This window comes from Mustela nigripes, chromosome 7 (assembly GCF_022355385.1).
Source record: "Mustela nigripes isolate SB6536 chromosome 7, MUSNIG.SB6536, whole genome shotgun sequence".
Taxonomy (NCBI): Eukaryota; Metazoa; Chordata; class Mammalia; order Carnivora; family Mustelidae; genus Mustela; species Mustela nigripes.
The window spans coordinates 78,347,803-78,364,644 of record NC_081563.1 but is presented as its reverse complement, the minus strand read 5'-3'; positions in this window follow the sequence as shown (position 1 = coordinate 78,364,644).

The window sequence follows — 16,842 nt, the reverse complement described above, 5'->3', positions numbered from 1 at the left end:
AATAATTCTTGGGGGACGATGATATTCACAGAGTTCTTCCTTAGGTTTTGGGGATATGTGTAAACAAGGTCCTTAAAACAAAAAAAAACTTTATTCTTCCTTAACTTCTCTATTTCTGCGTCTTGTCTGGTAACACCAATTAGATGTATCTTTGGTGAATGGTTTTATAACTGTACCAAATGTAACAGCTGTTTCTGTGGGCTCCTGTGGTTAATGATGAATTAGCAGGACTGATCTTACTGTTCAGTGAAACCATTTTTAAAAAATTTTTAATTTTAAATAGCCTCCCTGTCAAACGTGGGGCTCAAACTCATGACTCTGAGATCAAGAGTCACATGCTTGACCAACTGAACCAGCCAGACGTGGCCCCCCTCAAAACATACACATGGTTTTTTGGTTTTGTTTAGTTTTGGGTTTTTTTTTTTTGTTTTTTTTTTTTAATCTGAGTGTTCGGATTATGTTATATATTTCTAACCCATTCTGGATATTTGGCCAATCCATTTCTATTTCTAATTTCCTTTCAAGATTAAGGAGCTAGATCTCCAGGGCAGGGAATATTGCCTTTTCATCACCGATAACAATCATTTAGGTATAACAGATGTACAACCAGAACTAGTTAATTCACAGGTTCTCTTGCAACCAAGATGTAATTCAGGGTAGCAAATCCTTCTCTCTTTTAAGGCCCAACCCCTCCCTGTCCCAGTCCTTATGTCCCTGGCTGAACCTCTGGATCTCCCTCCCTGAACTCTCCCACCACTTCCCCTCACTTCTCATAGCCCTGACCTCTGCCCAACTACAGTTTTTTTTTTTTTTTTTAAATTTGGGACTTCTCTTAATTCTGCCACTTCCCTGAAAGGTCTTTAAGTTTGGAGAGACAGTATGACTCATCTCCATACTTACTCTCCAGGATCCTGGACACAGTAGGTACAACCCTGTGCTCTATAAATACTTGTCACAAGAATGACACTTCGAAATAAGAAGATGTCACAAATCTTGTTAGCTCCTCTCTTGCTTGCACAGTTGAGCGCCCTGGCGATGGCTGGCTCGCTTAACGGGATGAAGTAATAAAGTGATTTAGTCACTGGGCTAATGGACAGCGCTGTGGTCGGCGCTGCACCCCCAGGCCTAGGGCCACCGCGGCCGGCTCTGTGAGCCAACGGCGCCCTCTGGCGGACGCTAAGGCGCCCAGCCGGCCTTCAAAAACTGGGAGTACTGGGATTACTTGGAGAGCTATGGAGATAGGTCCAGGCGCAGACCACGTGGCATGGGACCACTGGCTTTATCCACATGCCCATCATGAACAGGGGACAAACGCAGTCACCGAGCATCTGCCTTATGAGAAAACGATGCTGAATTTCTTAAAAAAAAAAAAATTCTAACAACTAAGTTTCTCAAAATGAATTCTATTCCTATCACTGCATCAGAACAATAGGCCCTCTATTTTCCAGTTAAATCCATGCTGGGTCCAGGAAGAACAATGAAAGAGAAGCAGTCCAGGATTTAGAGAAACTAGAACTTGAATGAATGTTATTTCCAGAAATGCCCCAGGGACCCACCCCTGTTTTTTCGAGGTGTTAGACTGCAGGTCTGCCCCTGAAGCTGAGGTGAGAGCTGTGAGAGATGGCTGAGGAACCCTGCTGTCACCCCTAGAATGGATAGTATTGGGAGTGGAAGGGAACTGGGGCCATCCGGAGGCTGCTCCTCTTTCCAGCAGATCACTCGGTTTCCTTTTCTGACAAAACACCAAAGCCATCAGCCCAGGGCTCACTTGACTTTCTACCACCTAACCCCACAACCACGTAGGAAAGAAGAAAGGATGAGTGCCCTTCCTCCATCCCACTAGTTATCATGGAAGTGGGTCCCCTCAGCCCAGGCCCCCACCTGTGTCCTGGACCCATTACCCAGCCCTGCTTCTCAGGAACTCTGGTGCTGGCCACCTCTCATCCTCTTCCTCAACCTCCCCCTGTCTGCCATTCTTTCCCATCAGTCAGACTCACCCATCCTAAAAAACATCTCACACCCTGCCTCACCTCTCTCTGGCCACCTCTCAAACCTCTTCTCCTCCCTAAATTCCTTAAGAGTTAGGTATGCTCCCTATCTCCTTTTCTTACACTCTATCCCATCTAAGCCCAGGTACTGGAGCTCACTGCTCATCGAGGGAACCCATCATTTCTACCTTGCTAAGCCCGTGTGTAGAGTCCCCAGTGTACTTAACCACACCAGCTGATGCTGTTTCCTCTCCCTTCTTGAAATGCTCTCTCCCCTTGGTTTCCATGACATCCAAGCTCTCCAAAATTTTCTTCCTGTTCCTTAACTTCTCCTTTCCAGTTTCTCTCCTTTCCTTGGTCCTTGCCCATCTCTTAAATGCACCATTATTTTATGGTTTACACTGCAGAATGCTAAGACATTTAATGCAAAAGTTGTCTCAATGAAACTGTGACCAGAGGTGCAGTCAATATATTGAAGGGGGGAAAGATCACGGTGGCGTGGAGTGGAAAGAGAAGACCCCAAGAAGGGAGAGAGATGGAAACTGCAAATAATTGCAAATGGGATGGCAGAAGATTATCAGAGGCAGAGAAAAAGACTTTGAAGGGGCATTCTTGGGAGAAGGACTGCCCACTAAATGCACAAAGGGAAGATTTATCTAATGACTATAAGCATCTCTTTGCTAGACATGACACAAAATAGAGACGACATGAGTCCCTAGTCTGAATTTTAGTTAACATTCCATGAAATAGCAATATTAGGTAGCAGCTGATAAAGGAATGGGGGTGAAAGAAGGAAGACATTGGCATGGGCTTCCTGGAGGTGGCAAGGTCTGTGAGCTATTCTGTTCTGTATGAATTAGGGTAGGCTAACAGTTCCAACAGGTATAACCCAATGTATAAAAGCTCAAACACAAAGGATGGTAATTTCTTATTCACCTAAGAGCATTGAGTGAGTTAACAGGTCAAAAGGTGGCCCTGTCTCTTCAGGCTTCCACAGTCACTTTGGAGGTTGGAGCCAGTGGAACCATCCAGAAAGAAAAAAAATCATGGAGGAGCATGGAGCCTGGAAGGTTTTATGGGTGAGGTCACCTACATCCTGTTGGCTATGACTTTGTCATGTGGCCACATGTAACCGCAAGAGAGGCAAGGAAACATAATTTGCTCGAGAGCCAGGAAGAAGAGGAGAGCGTGGCTTTTTGGTGAGCAGAGAACAGCAGCCTCTACTTGGTCCCTTCTCCCTTTGCCGGAGAGTAGGATGCCCCATTTGGGTTAAGTAGCAGTGCAAATTAGATTCCCTCTCCATTTTCCTCATTCTTTTCCCATTTGATGTGTGAAAAATAACTACAAGGACCCTGTAGCTGTGAAAAAAGACGCATGTGCAGGTGTGGCCCAAGAGAAGGGTGATGAAGCAGGAGAAAGACAGCAGTGTGCTGAGCTACAGGTGTCTGGAGAGGACTTGCTCTTCCAGCCACACCACCCCCCATTACAATGCCAGGTTGCTCGCATCTTTGGTGCAGGTGTGACATGGCAGGAGACATCCCTTATCATTTCCTGGGAGAAAGGTCCATTCTCAACCCACAGCTGAACTTGGTCAGGGTCCTCCCTTCAGGTGATCTCGGAGAGGCTGCAGCACAGTATGTGGTGAAAGTATGGGGGTGGCGAGGGAGCCACCAGGCAGAGGCCTCAAATGTAACATTCTGTACCCCGAACCTAGGGAACTTTTAGATCTAACCCTCCCCCGCTTATTGCTCCCTTCTCAACCACAAGTATCATTATTCCCATTTTACAAATGGGGTAACTGAGAAGAAAAAGTAAATCAAAGAAGGTGAAGTGCACACAGGAGCAGAGCCCAGACTTGGTTGCCTAGAAGGGGCTTCCCTAGGATGACCAACATTACCAACCTTTTCTGTGTGGTGACTGTTCTGGAACTTCCCAGGGAAAGTGAACCTCCAAGTCCTCACTGCGTTGCAGGACATAGGCTGCTGCTCCAGCTGTGCACAGATTGGAGACATGGGCTCCAACATACAAGTCATTCCATCCACTCTCCGCCCGGGCTTGTGAGGGTTGAAGGAGTCCCAGTGGGGGTACATTGGCATGGCGGTGGAGCAGGCAGGGTACTGGCTGCACAGAGAGGAAATAAGGGTATTAGAACATCACCTTTGAAACTTAGAGTTACTAGCACACCCTGCTGATTGCTTTTGGAGGGGATACTAACTTCACCCCCTCTGGGTTAGAACAGATGTCTCTCGAGTTCTTAATCTCAATGAAGGATTTTATTTTAGAAGTCAATCTCTCTCCACTTCTCCTTCCCCCCTTCCCCTATCTTTTCTTGCTTGGAGCCTGTTGCACCTCAAGTTAACTTCTGACAAAGGAAGCTTTTCTGGATTGTTTGATTTCAACAAATGCCCAATGCAAGCTTGTGTTCTTGGAGTGCAGACAACAAGCCTGGACGCCTTCTCCTGGGACCTGAGGTCTCCCAAGCAGCTGGGAGGAAAGGCAGAAACCCTGCCTGCAACAAGTCCAGTTAACCTCTAGAATGTGGCCCTGTGGGAGAGACCTCAATGCCTTGGGGTGCAGTGAAGGAAGGAGGAAAGATGCTTTTTCTCCTCACTCCCTGAAAACTATGGCAGCTTCTTTCCCTTACCTGGATCCTATACCCCATTATTCCCTCTGCCAGGTCTCCCTGCCCCATCCGGGGAAGGGGGTCATAGCTTAGACAGCATTTCTTCTAAGAGACTCTTCTGCTTCCCCATCAGCCCTGAATACATATAATTGTCAGAGCAGGTCTGCTTATTGGTTTCCCCCAAAGGCAGAATTGCAAGGAAGCTAATACAAGTTAAACTTTAGGACCCTCCCTTGCTCCTTCCAAGACCCTTTTGCTAATTTTATTTCCCTTTTCCTAAAGAGGAAATTGTTTTCAAATTGTTTAAGTTTGGGGCCACATGAAACCTGGGTCTACTTGTGGTCTTTCCCATTATTCTGTGAACTTCCGGATTCAGGGTTGTGTGTCAGATTCCCTGGGGGTATTTCTAGATCTAGAGCACAGGCAACACTCTCAATAGACAGGTGTGAAATGAAAGAATGAAAGGAAGAAAGGATCTTTAGCTAGCACTCAGCAGACCGGAGGTTCTCATTAGGAACCTTCAGCACTGTCACCGGGGCAATCTGAGTGTGGTATTAAATGCCTGTCACTTCAGCACAGCACCACGTGAGGCGGAATCTAGCCTGGAAGCTCAGGGGCTTCATTTATAAGATCCTGGGCATATCGCCTGCCTCAATGGAACCTGGTTCCATTGAACCTGGAGTTTGTAACAACTAATTTCTAGAATAACAATGGGTATCGTATCAGTACCTGGCACTGAGCACTTCTCAGGAAGTTTCTTTACATGCTCAGTCCTTAAGGAATGTTTCATTTTTAATCCTTTTTATCTCTAGCACTGACAGTTCCCCCAAGGCTACTTAGAGCCTCTGAACCAGGTAGCTCCTGAACAACAAGGTTTGGGTGAAGGGTCCAAGCACACAAAGGAATTTGCACGGGGTCCAGCACCCCAGTAAGAATGACTCTGAGGGGTACCTGGGTGGTTCAGTCAGTTAAGAACCCAATTTTGGCTCAAGTCATGATCTTAGGGTTGTGAAATCGAGCCCCACATTGGGCTCCTCGCTGGGCATGGAGCCTGCTGAAGAGCCTCTCTCTTCCTCTGTTCCCCATCCCCCTTTCTCTCCCTCTCTGGAAAAGAAAGAATAAGAATAAGAAAGGAGAAGGAAGGAAGGAAGGAATAAAGGAAGGAAGGAGGAAAAAGGAAGAAAGGAAGAAAGAAAGAAAGAAAGAGGAAAAGAAAAGAAAAAAAGAAAAACAGAATGGCCTGGGATCAGGTCTGAGGTATCCCCCTATACACTGCTCATTCCTACAGTAAGATAGAGGACTGCAGGACAAATTCAAAGAACTTGCATTAAAATACAAATAATAAGAAATCATGTGGCTAACCAGCTTCCTTTTGTAGCCATGGTTGAGTTTTCCAGCCCATTAACCCAACTGGAGCTCTAATTTATGTACACCCCTCAGTGGCTGTAAAGTGGTCATTATTTCTCTCTGTCTCACAGAGAAGAAAGTGAAACTGAGATGGCACTAAGCCCCATGCCACAGCTGGCAAACGGTAAATCTAGAAACACAGGCTCCGCCACCTTACACACAGCTTCCTGTCCCCTGTCCTTCAGTGCCAGGTTGACACTCACACTGCTCTGTTAGTTCAAGTTCCTTCTCTGATTCCCTCAACTCGTGGGAACCGGTGTATGTGCCAATGCAAGAAATGACCTTGCCAACACAACACGTAGAGTGTCATTGTGGTTTTTCTCTCACAAGAATTGAGAAGTGGTAAAAGTTTCTCACGTTTTTTCCTCTGGTAACGTCCACACATTCTGTGTTTGCATGTGCCAAAGCTTGAAAATTCAACAGCAAAGTGGTAGGGGAGGCAGAAGGCAGAATGGAGTGGGAGGGGCGTTTTACAATTTATTGCAATGCAAGTTCCACTATTTGTTTCTTACAATAATAACAGAAGTAATGGTAATAATAACAACAATATAATCATAATGATAGTTAACAACTATTCATTGAGAACTGTGTGTCAGGCATTAATTTTAACACCTTTTTTTTTAAATCACCAAAACAATCCAGTGGGATAAGCATTACTATCTCTAATTCTAAGACATGCTGTTTTTTTTTTTTTTTTAAATCACATTTTAACATCTTAAAATGTTAAGTATAAGTACTATGTCATACTATAATTGTTGGTGAGATGTTTTAAATCTCTAACCAGTACATAAAATTGGGGTGCAATTTACAGATATGGCAATGGAGATAGAGAAAAACCAAACCTGGGGTCCCACTGCTAGTAGGTAGCATGGCCTGGCTTCAGATTCAAGTGGTCTAGATAGAGCGCCCACCAATTTATCTGTTTGTTTATTTGTTTTGCAGTCTCTGGCATCCTATAGACATCTTCCCTAACAGCCATAGGACTGTCCATCAGGAGCTGGGATCATGCTGATGGCACACTCTGCAAAATAGGATATATATGTTTTTCATTCATACCAATTTTAACTTGCACATATATAACCATGATTCCATTCTGTTACAGAAAACTCTGAATTTAGAAACTGCCTTAATTAAAGAAGCCAAATTAAACTGCCTGGATATGCTTGAGATTTAAGTCAGGCAGTAGGGAGAGCTCCCGAGAGAAAATATACTCTTATGGTTGCTTCATGCATTTTTGAAAGGAACATACTTTCACTTTCTGGCCTCAGTTTCTCCAACTGTAAAATGAGGGGCATACTTCTACTCCAAACTACTTTCAAACTTTTTGATGGTGCATCTTCAACATTTTAAACATTTGAGCACACATCTGCAATATATGTATCCTTTTTGTTTACAATGAATGAAATACATGTGTGTGCATGTACACTTCTATGAGTTTTAACACACATATAGATTTGTAGAACTATCACCCCAGTAAGAACACAGAACAGTTCCATTAGCTGCTCTGAACTCCCTTGCTTTACCTCTGGTGGTGAAATTGCCTCCGGTGCCTAAGCTCTGCCGACTACTGATCAGGTCTTCATCTCTATAGTGTTGCCCTTTCCAGAATATCATGTAAATGGAACCATACAATATGTAACCTTCTGATACTGGTTGCTTTCACTTAGCAGAATGTCTTTAAGCTTCACTCATTTGTTGAGTGTATCAGTGATTTGCTCCTTCTTATATATTCACAGATTTTTTTTGGAAGATTTTATTTATTTATTTGACAGACAGCGAGAGAGGAAACACAAGCAGGGGGAGGGCAGAGGGCAAGGGAGAAGCAGGCTCCCTGCTGAGCAAGGAGCCTGACTGGGGCCTCCCTCCGAGGACCCTGGGATCATGACCTGAGCCGAAGCAAAGGCTTAAGGACTGAGCCACCCAGGTGCTGCAATTTGCTCCTTTTTATCACTTAGTGACCCATTGAAAAGGTATACTATGTTTTGCTTAGCCATTCACTCACTGAAGGGCATTTAGGGTGTTCCCAGTTTTTTGGTGAATCCAAATAAAGCTGGTATAAACATTTCTGTATAGTTTTCAGTTCTTAAGAATAATTATCTAGGAGTGGGATTGATGGATTATATTATAAATATATACTTAACTTTATAAGAACTGCTATAGCTGGGGCGCCTGCGTGGCTCAGTGGGTTAAGCCTCTGCCTTCGGCTCAGGTCATGATCCCAGGGTCCTGGGATCAAGCTCCACATCGGGCTCTCTGTTCAGCAAGAAGCCTGCTTCCTCCCTCTCTCTCTGCCTGCTTCTCTGCCTACTTGTGATCTCTGTCTGTTAAAAAATATAAATAAAATCTTAAAAAAAAAAAAAAGAACTGCTATAGCTACCACCTGTCACCACCACCACCACCAATATAAAAATAAAAAAAAAAAAATTTAAAAAAGCACTGCTAAATTGTTTTCAGAGTGTCCCTATCATTATGCATTCCCACGGGCAGTGTATGAGGGTTCCAGCTGTTGTGCATTCCCACTAGCATTTTGGCTGCTGTTTCACTCCTCTCTCATTCTGTCATTCTAATAGGTGTATAAAGGTATTTAACTGTGGTTTTAATTTGCATTTTCATAATGACTAACGGTGTTGAGCATCTTTCAAGTGCTTATCGGCCATGCTATGTCTTTTTCGGTGAAGTGTGTTCAGACTTTTTGCTTATTTTTTAAACTGGGTTGTTCTCTTACTGTTGAGTTTTGAAGTTTATTTATGTATTCTGGATACAAGTCCTTTGTTGGATATGTGATTTGTTAATATTTGCTCGTCGTTTATAATTCTTTTAACAACGTCTTTTGCAGAAAAAAGTTTCAATTTTGATGAAGTCCAATTCATCATTTTTTTTTTCTTTAATGGGTCAGTTTTTTATTCCTAAGAACTCTTAGCCAAACTCAAGGTCACAATCTTTTTCTCCTCTGATTTTTAGATATAAAATTTACACTTCTGATTTTACATATAGATCTATGACCCATTTGAGGTTAATTTTTCTATAAAATACTCTGAGGCATAGGCTGGTTATTTATTTTTTTTTTGCATACAAATGTCTAGTTGTTTCATTTGTTGAAAAGACTATCCTTTATCCACTGAATTGTCTTCCTACCTTTGTCAAAAATCAATTGATCATGGATTGTACACTTTAAATGATTAAAACAGTAAATTTTATAGATGTGAATTTTATCTTAATAAAACAAACTATCTTAAAAAGTCAGCTGATCATACTTGTGATTATCTATTTCTGGACTCTCTTATTTTACTCCATAAATCTATTTTATTTAGGTCTAAACATTATCTTGATTACTTATTTTTAGATTATGTTTTAGGGGCACCTGAGTGGCTCAGTGGGTTAAGACTCTGCCTTCGGCTCAGGTCATGATCTCAGGGTCCCGCATGGGGCTCTCTGCTCAGTAAGAAGGCTGCTTCCTCCTCTCTCTCTCCCAACCTGCCTCTCTGCCTACTTGTGATCTCTGTCTGTCAAATAAATAAATAGTCTTTAAAAAAATAGATTAAGTTTTAAAATTGAATAGTGTGAGTCCTCAAATTTTCTTTTCCAAAATTATTTTGGTTATTCTAGGTCTTTTGCCTTTTCACATTTTAGAATCAGTCTCCCTACATCTACAAAAAGTCCTATTATTGCATTAATTCTCAAAAATCAGGTAGGCCCTGCATGGTTGCCAGATAATAGACAGGACATCCAGTTAAGTTTAAACTTAAGATAAAAAAACCAAATGAATATTTAGCATTATAACATCCCAAATATTGCATGGAACTTAATTATACTAAAAAATATTCCTTGCTTATCTAAAATTCAAATTTAATTTGGCATCCTGAAATTTTTTTTTTCCCCCTAAATCTGGCAACTCTTTGGGGAGAATTAACACAACTACATGAGTGTTCTGATTTATGAAAACTATATTTCTCTTTATTTATTAGGGCTACTTTGATTTCTTTCATCAGTGTTTTTTAGTTTTTAGCATATAAATCTTGCACATGTTTTCTTAGATTTATACCTAACTATCACTTATTTTGGAACTATTATAGGTGATATTTTTAAAAAATTCACTTTTCTCTAATTCATTGCTGGTATACAGAAATGCTATTGATTTTTGTATGCTGATCTCGTATTCTACAACCTTGCTAAAGTCCATTATCAGTTTTAGAAGCTCTTTTACAAATCCTTTGGGCCTTCTTAGGTAAGCAATCATATCATTTGCAAATAGGGACATTTTTATTTTTTGCTTTGCAATACTTACATATATACCTTTTATTTATTTTGTCCAGCCTTAATTGTACTAAGACTTAGAGTAGAATATTGAAGAGGGATCATGAAAGTGGATGTACTTGTCTTTTTCTTATTCTTAAGGAAGAGGTGGGTTTTTATAGATATACTTTATTAAGAATGTGCCTATTCCCAGGTTGCTGAGATTTTTTCTTTTGTCATAAATGAATGTTAGAATTTGTCAAATGCTTTTTTCTGCATCAATTAATATGATCACTTCTTTTTCTTTAGTCTGTTAATATGGTGAGCCACACTGATTTGATTTTTAATGATGAACTAGCCTTATCTTCCTGGTATAGATTCGTGATGTATTATGATTATTACATATTGCTGTATTTCATTTGTTAATATTTTATTGAGGATTCTTACAACTGCAATCATGAGGGATACCCTTGTGTAGTTTTCTTTCTCTTATCACCTAGTTTAAGCATTTAGTACTAAAGACTTCTCTCAGCATTGCTTTAAATGTAGTTCATAAACTTTAATATGGAGTATTTAAATTTTAATTTAGTTCAAAATATCTTCTAATGTCTTCTAATGTTTCAAAATATTTTCCAATTTCCCTTGAAATTGCCTCTTTGAGTATTTTCAAGATCAGATAATTTCTATTAATCTGTTTTCAAGACTGATTCTCTCTTCTGTCCTTCCCATTCTGCTACTGATCCCCTCAAGTGATTTCTAGATTTTGTTTATTAAAAATTTGTTTATTGTGTTTTTCAGTTCTAAAAACTCCATTTGGTTCTTGATTTCAATACTTCTTTTTCTCTGCTGAGATTTTTTTTTTTAAGATTTTATTTATTTACTTGACAGAGAGAGATCACAAGTAGACAGAGAGGCAGGCAGAGAGAGAGAGAGGGAAGCAGGCTCCCTACTGAGCAGAGAGCCCACTGCTGAGATTTTTTTTTTTAATGGTCTTTCCATTTGTTTTAAGGATATTCATACTTACTTACTGGAATATGGGTAAAATGGTCCCTTAAAGTCTGAAAATTCCATGTGCATCACTAGAGATTGGTGTCTATCAGTTGTCTTTTCCTTTGTTAGTTATGGATCTATTTCTGATTCTTCATAAGTCAAGTAATTTTGAATTGGATCCAAAACATTTAAATTGAGATTTTGAATATTATAAGATTCTTTGTCTCAGTTAAATCCCATGGAGAATATATATATTTTGTTTACTTCTCTATTTTAATAGGCAATAAGCCTGTTAAGTTCAGGGTACAATTCCAATTTGTCTTCTATGGACTATGTTTCAATGTCTGTTCAGCTCTCAAAGAATTTGCTGTGCTATTCAGAACTGTCCCCTTTTGTGCACCTCAAGCCAGAAAGAGGTTTTCTTTGGGATATAGTTGGTATAGTTTGGGGATTTGGTCTTTGAATCCAGACCAGGAGATACAGAAAAGAAAAAAGAGAACTCATCACCAGGTCAGGTCATTAGTACATTTAGTTCTGGTTTCCTTCCTACATATGTCTGCTATCATTTACTTTTCAGAGCCTTCTGTCTAGTTTTTAAGTTACTTGCTATATCTTTCCTGAACTGGAAGTACTGACTTTTATAGACACTTTTCTTCTACTTCTTCTTCTTTTTTTTTTTTTTTTTTGAGAGAGAGAGAGAGAGAGAGATGGTGCAAGTAGGCAGTGGGGTCAGGAGCAGGAGAGGGAGAGAGAATCCCAAGCCCAAGCCTGGGGAGGAGCCTTTGCAGGGCTCAATCCCATGACCCCAAGATCAAGACCTGAGCCAAAATCAGGAGTCAGATGTTTAACCAACTGAGCCACCCAAGTGCCCCTGTAGATTTACTTTTTAATGAATTTTAAACATGTATTATTTCATTATGTGAAATACAAATAAATAATGAAATTTAAGAAGAGAAAAACTTTCACTTCCAACTAAAAATAACAAGCCAGGATTTATCTATCCATCAAAGCAATCATGAAAAAGATAAAATATAAGAAGCAATGATTTTTTTTTTAAGATGCTTGATGTCAGGTAGTAATGAAGAATGATCCCTTTGAGATGGGAAACAAACAAAGCAAGTCCTATAATTGACTCAGCTTAATGCAGTGAGAGAGTTTCCAGGACATAGTTCAGTGAGGAAAAAATCCAGATATAGCCTGGTGGACTGCTGAGCTGGGGAGATACAGCTAACAGTCTAGGAGACCACAGTGGCTAAAAATTGCATGACGCTGTATTGGAGAGGTGAGATGTACTAGAGAAAAGATATACAGAAAGGGTTTCCTCAAGTTTTTACCCAAGTAACAAATAGTATATATATGTGGGTAAACTCCCTGCCTGGGAAAGAACCACCTGAGAGGATCTAGCACCTCCCCAGTGCTTGAAGTAGTGCCTCTTCCCACAGCCAGAATGGGAAACCTCATTATTCACAGGGCATTGAATACTAAGAAAGATCTTGCCTTATTAGTAGGGAAAACTCGTCCTAGACTGAGCACTACTTCAGTTTTGCCTAATAATTTTAAAAGGATACTCAATGGGATCAAACTATTTACAACTAACTTAACTGTATCCTAGAATAAGACTTAAGAATATTTAAGGGTAAATAAAAATATCCATTGTGCAATGAGTTAAAATTCACAATGTCTAGCATCCAATCAAAAATCACCAGGTATACGGGATACTTGGCTGACTTTCTTGGTTGAGAGTGCAATTGATCTTGGGGTCATGGGTTCACATTGGGTATGGAGCCTACTTAAGAAAAATTACCAAATATGCAAAGAAGCTAAAAAAAAAAATGTGTCCCATAATGAGGAGAAAAATAAACTGACACAATTGAAATGATGAAAAATTGGCACAGATGTTAGAATTAACAGACAAAAATATTAAAAGTAAGTATAACAGAATTCCCTATGTCCAAATAGAAACAGATAGTATTAAAAAGACCCAAATCAAAGATCTAGTGATATAAACTGCAAAATCTGAGAAGAAAAACTGCATTTAAATTAATGGCAAATTAAACATCACAGAAGAAAAAACTGAGTGAATCTGAAGAATAGCAAAAAAAATTATCCAAATAAAACAGAGTGGAAAAAAATCTTTTTAATGAAAAGGTCATCACTGAGCTGTGGAACAACTTTAAACCGCCTAATATATATATATAATGTAACTGCAGTCCTAGAAGAGGAAAGAGTGTGACAGAATAAATATTTGAATCCAACTCTTTCATTTTTATAATTTTAAATGTAGGCAGTTCATTTAAAAAGTAAAAAAATCTGCAAGGCAGACATTTCTAGTAGGCTGCCAGTTGGAGGTCTTTGGCATAATAGCATGAGTAAGATAAAATATATCCCATGGTAGTACAATTGCATAATGAGGCAGTAGTTTTTCTCCAGTGCTCCACTGCCTGAACTTAACTCTTATTAGTGCTGCTCAGTGGGTAAGATGCCCAGAGGCTACTTGAGGTAGATTTGAAAGGTAAGAGTAATAACAAAACAGGAACAATCAAGACAGTTCCCTCACAAGGTATAACTTGTATCAAAAGCAAATATAAGCTCCCTGAGTACAGAGCTAGAGAAAGGGAGGTTCCTAGCTAACTCAAGGGCAGGGGTTGCTCTGTGAAAATTGCCATTTTGACATTTCCTCTGGAAGGAAAAGTTTTACCCTTTACCTGCAGGTCACAGGTTCAAATCAGGCTAAGTAAGATACAGCTAATCTTCCTATAGTCTACAGGCTTATTTATTATTACTTTTTTCTAAGCTGATTTAAAGGCAAATATCTTGGGTCTTTCTTCCTGTAACTTCTTGCCAACCTGTTGGCTCTGAAAAGAGCTTTGTTTCCTGGTGCTTTGAAAACTTGGTAATTTAAAAATACTGAGTGGACATGTTTGGCTGTTTGCCTTATGACAAGGTAGCTGTCTTTTGAAAGAACATTTTTTAAAAGATCCGGCTGATATTCACAAAAAAAGCCTACTCCTGTTGCCTCTGGCATTTCAGAGCTATCAGGATAGCACATGCAGAAATGCCAAATGCTTTTTTGCATCTTCCTTCCAGCCAAGTGCCCCCAACTAGGTATGATCCATGTGGTGGAGCACTGTGTATGGTAGGCGTCAGTGCTACAGCTGGTGGGAAAGGAGGTAGCATACAGGAATGGTAGCTGCCTTCCACCAACCTTCCACCAACTCCTACTTCCTTCTTGAGACTGTTTTGTTTTGCTTTTGATGGAAGGTTATGTGTTTCTCAGAGGCTGGGTCCTCCCTGACCTCCCTAGCCCTAGGAGTGACTTCCTGATCAGTCTATAAGGCACTAAGCCAACCGTGAAAATACAAAGCATCCCTCACCTGTGATTAGTTTAGGACTGAACACATAATACAAAGCTATAAAGTGAGAAGTAGAAGTAGGGGAGCTTTCTGGGAAGAAAATGACGAAAAGAAAGAAACGGTTCCTTGATAGTACCTCAAATACCACTATTAGTGATTATTTTTCCTTCTAAATTAAGAATTGCTCTTTTCTTTTAGGTTAAAATATTTATAATACAAATATGCCTGAAAGGAGTTATACTTGGGCTCATGTTGTCATGAATCAGTTGGTCTATAAAGATTTGGGTGGTTTAAGGAGGCTTCATGGTGGACCCTCAAAAGGTAGGATCACTAAGCTCCTAATTTCTGGAATCTAATCCTTGGAGCTGTGACTGTGACCTAGAAAAGGGGTCATTGCCGATATAATTAAGTTAAAGATCTTGAGATGAGGAGATCATCCTAGATTATCTAGGTGGGCTCTAAATTCAATGACAAATATCCTTTAAAAGTAAAGCAGAGGGAGACTGACATGGAGAAGAAGGTGATGTGAAGACAGAGGCAGATATTAGAATGATGAGGACATAAGCCAAGGAAGCCAAGAATGAGGACAACCACCAAAAGCTGGAAGAGGAAAGGAAGGATAATTCCCTAGAGTCTCTAGAGGTAGTAAAGCCTTATTGACGTCTTGATTTCAGACTTCTGGCCTCCAGAACTGTGAAAGAAGAAAATTTCTGGTGCTTTAAACCTCCTAGTTTATGGTACAGCCACTGGAAACTAAGATAAATGGTATGGGCTTGCTGAATGATTAAATGAAAAAAAGACTAAGAAAAGGAAGTCTTCAGATCATAAGGAAGAGTTCATTGACTCTACAAAGGTCAGCTTTTCTTCAGAGTCCCAGCTTTAACTCTGAGAAAGCCAGTTAGCCTGTGCCTTGCTCCATACTCAAAGATACACTCATAACCTTTAGTCACACATTTTATCTCAACCCTGACTCCTCACTTTGACCATGTCTTTCAGATGTATGCCTTCAACCCAGGAAACCAGATGAAACAGTATGGTAGACTGTTCAATACAAATTTTTCTCATTCCTGGGGTACAACTCAGAGGGCCTGGTCTCCCCAAGAGCCTTCAAGTTTCTGTAAAAAGAAGGACACTTTGGGTAGATTCACTCCCCCAGGTGACTCTGACCAAGTAACTGACATAGTTGAAGATTCTGGCAAAGAGCTAGGAATAAAAGTTTGGGGAAAAGGAACCAATGTTTGTTGTGCAAGTACTGTGAGCCTGGTCCTGTGTTAGGTATTTACATACATGATCTTACTCAATTTTCACAAGAACTATATGTGGTAAGTACTGGCAGTATTCATGTTTCATATATGGGTAAACTGAGTCTTAAAGGGGACATACTGTGCCCATGATCACATAGCTTGTGAATGATAGAAACAAGACTCACTGTAGTCTATTTGGCTCCCAAACCCATGTTTTCTACACAAGAAACTGCTGTCTCCCTGTGGAAGTAAGAAAATGCTCAAGATTGAGACAAACGATGAATAAAAGAAGCATTGGATTCATGTTTCTCCATCCCTCTATCACCACAGGCAGCAGAACATCTTCAGTATCTCTGGAAAGGAGCAATCAACTCTTTGATGACATGTGACTAGGCTAATTAAGGGGAAAATGCCACTCTGCATATGAAATGACACAGAGCTTTTATGTGGTTCACTGGAGACCTGAGCTTCTCAGTTTCCCTGGAATCATGGATCTCTTGGAGATGAAAAGATAAGACTGGTTGCCTACCTCCTTGGCCTTTGGGGCTTGTTTTAGTCCAGGTCTGGTGACTAGTACTGGTGTGAGCCAAAAGTCTGTTTGAAAAAGGAGGCAGTGCTGTTGATTTCCTATTCTACTTCCCCAGTGCTCCCAGTCCACCCTCCCTCAGTCTGCAGAACACAGTCTCCTGGAAGAGGTATACTCACTGTTTGAACTGTGCCATTAGCTTTCAGGGTGATGCAACCAGGAACAGAGCCAGAGACCCCTTGCCCTCCAATCCTTATGAATTTCCCAGGGAGCACCAGCAAAGCTTTTAAGAGAAAAAGGTTAAGCTTACCATGGGAATACAGTTTTTAAACCAATTTAAACTCCTGGTTATTATCACTGATTTCTCTCTTGCACGCCACAGTTGGGGGAAATCATGCTTCCTTTTCATTACTTCCTATTATCCTTAGAAGATATTTGTCCTTTTCCAAGAAAGGAAACTGTCCAACTGTCCTATTTT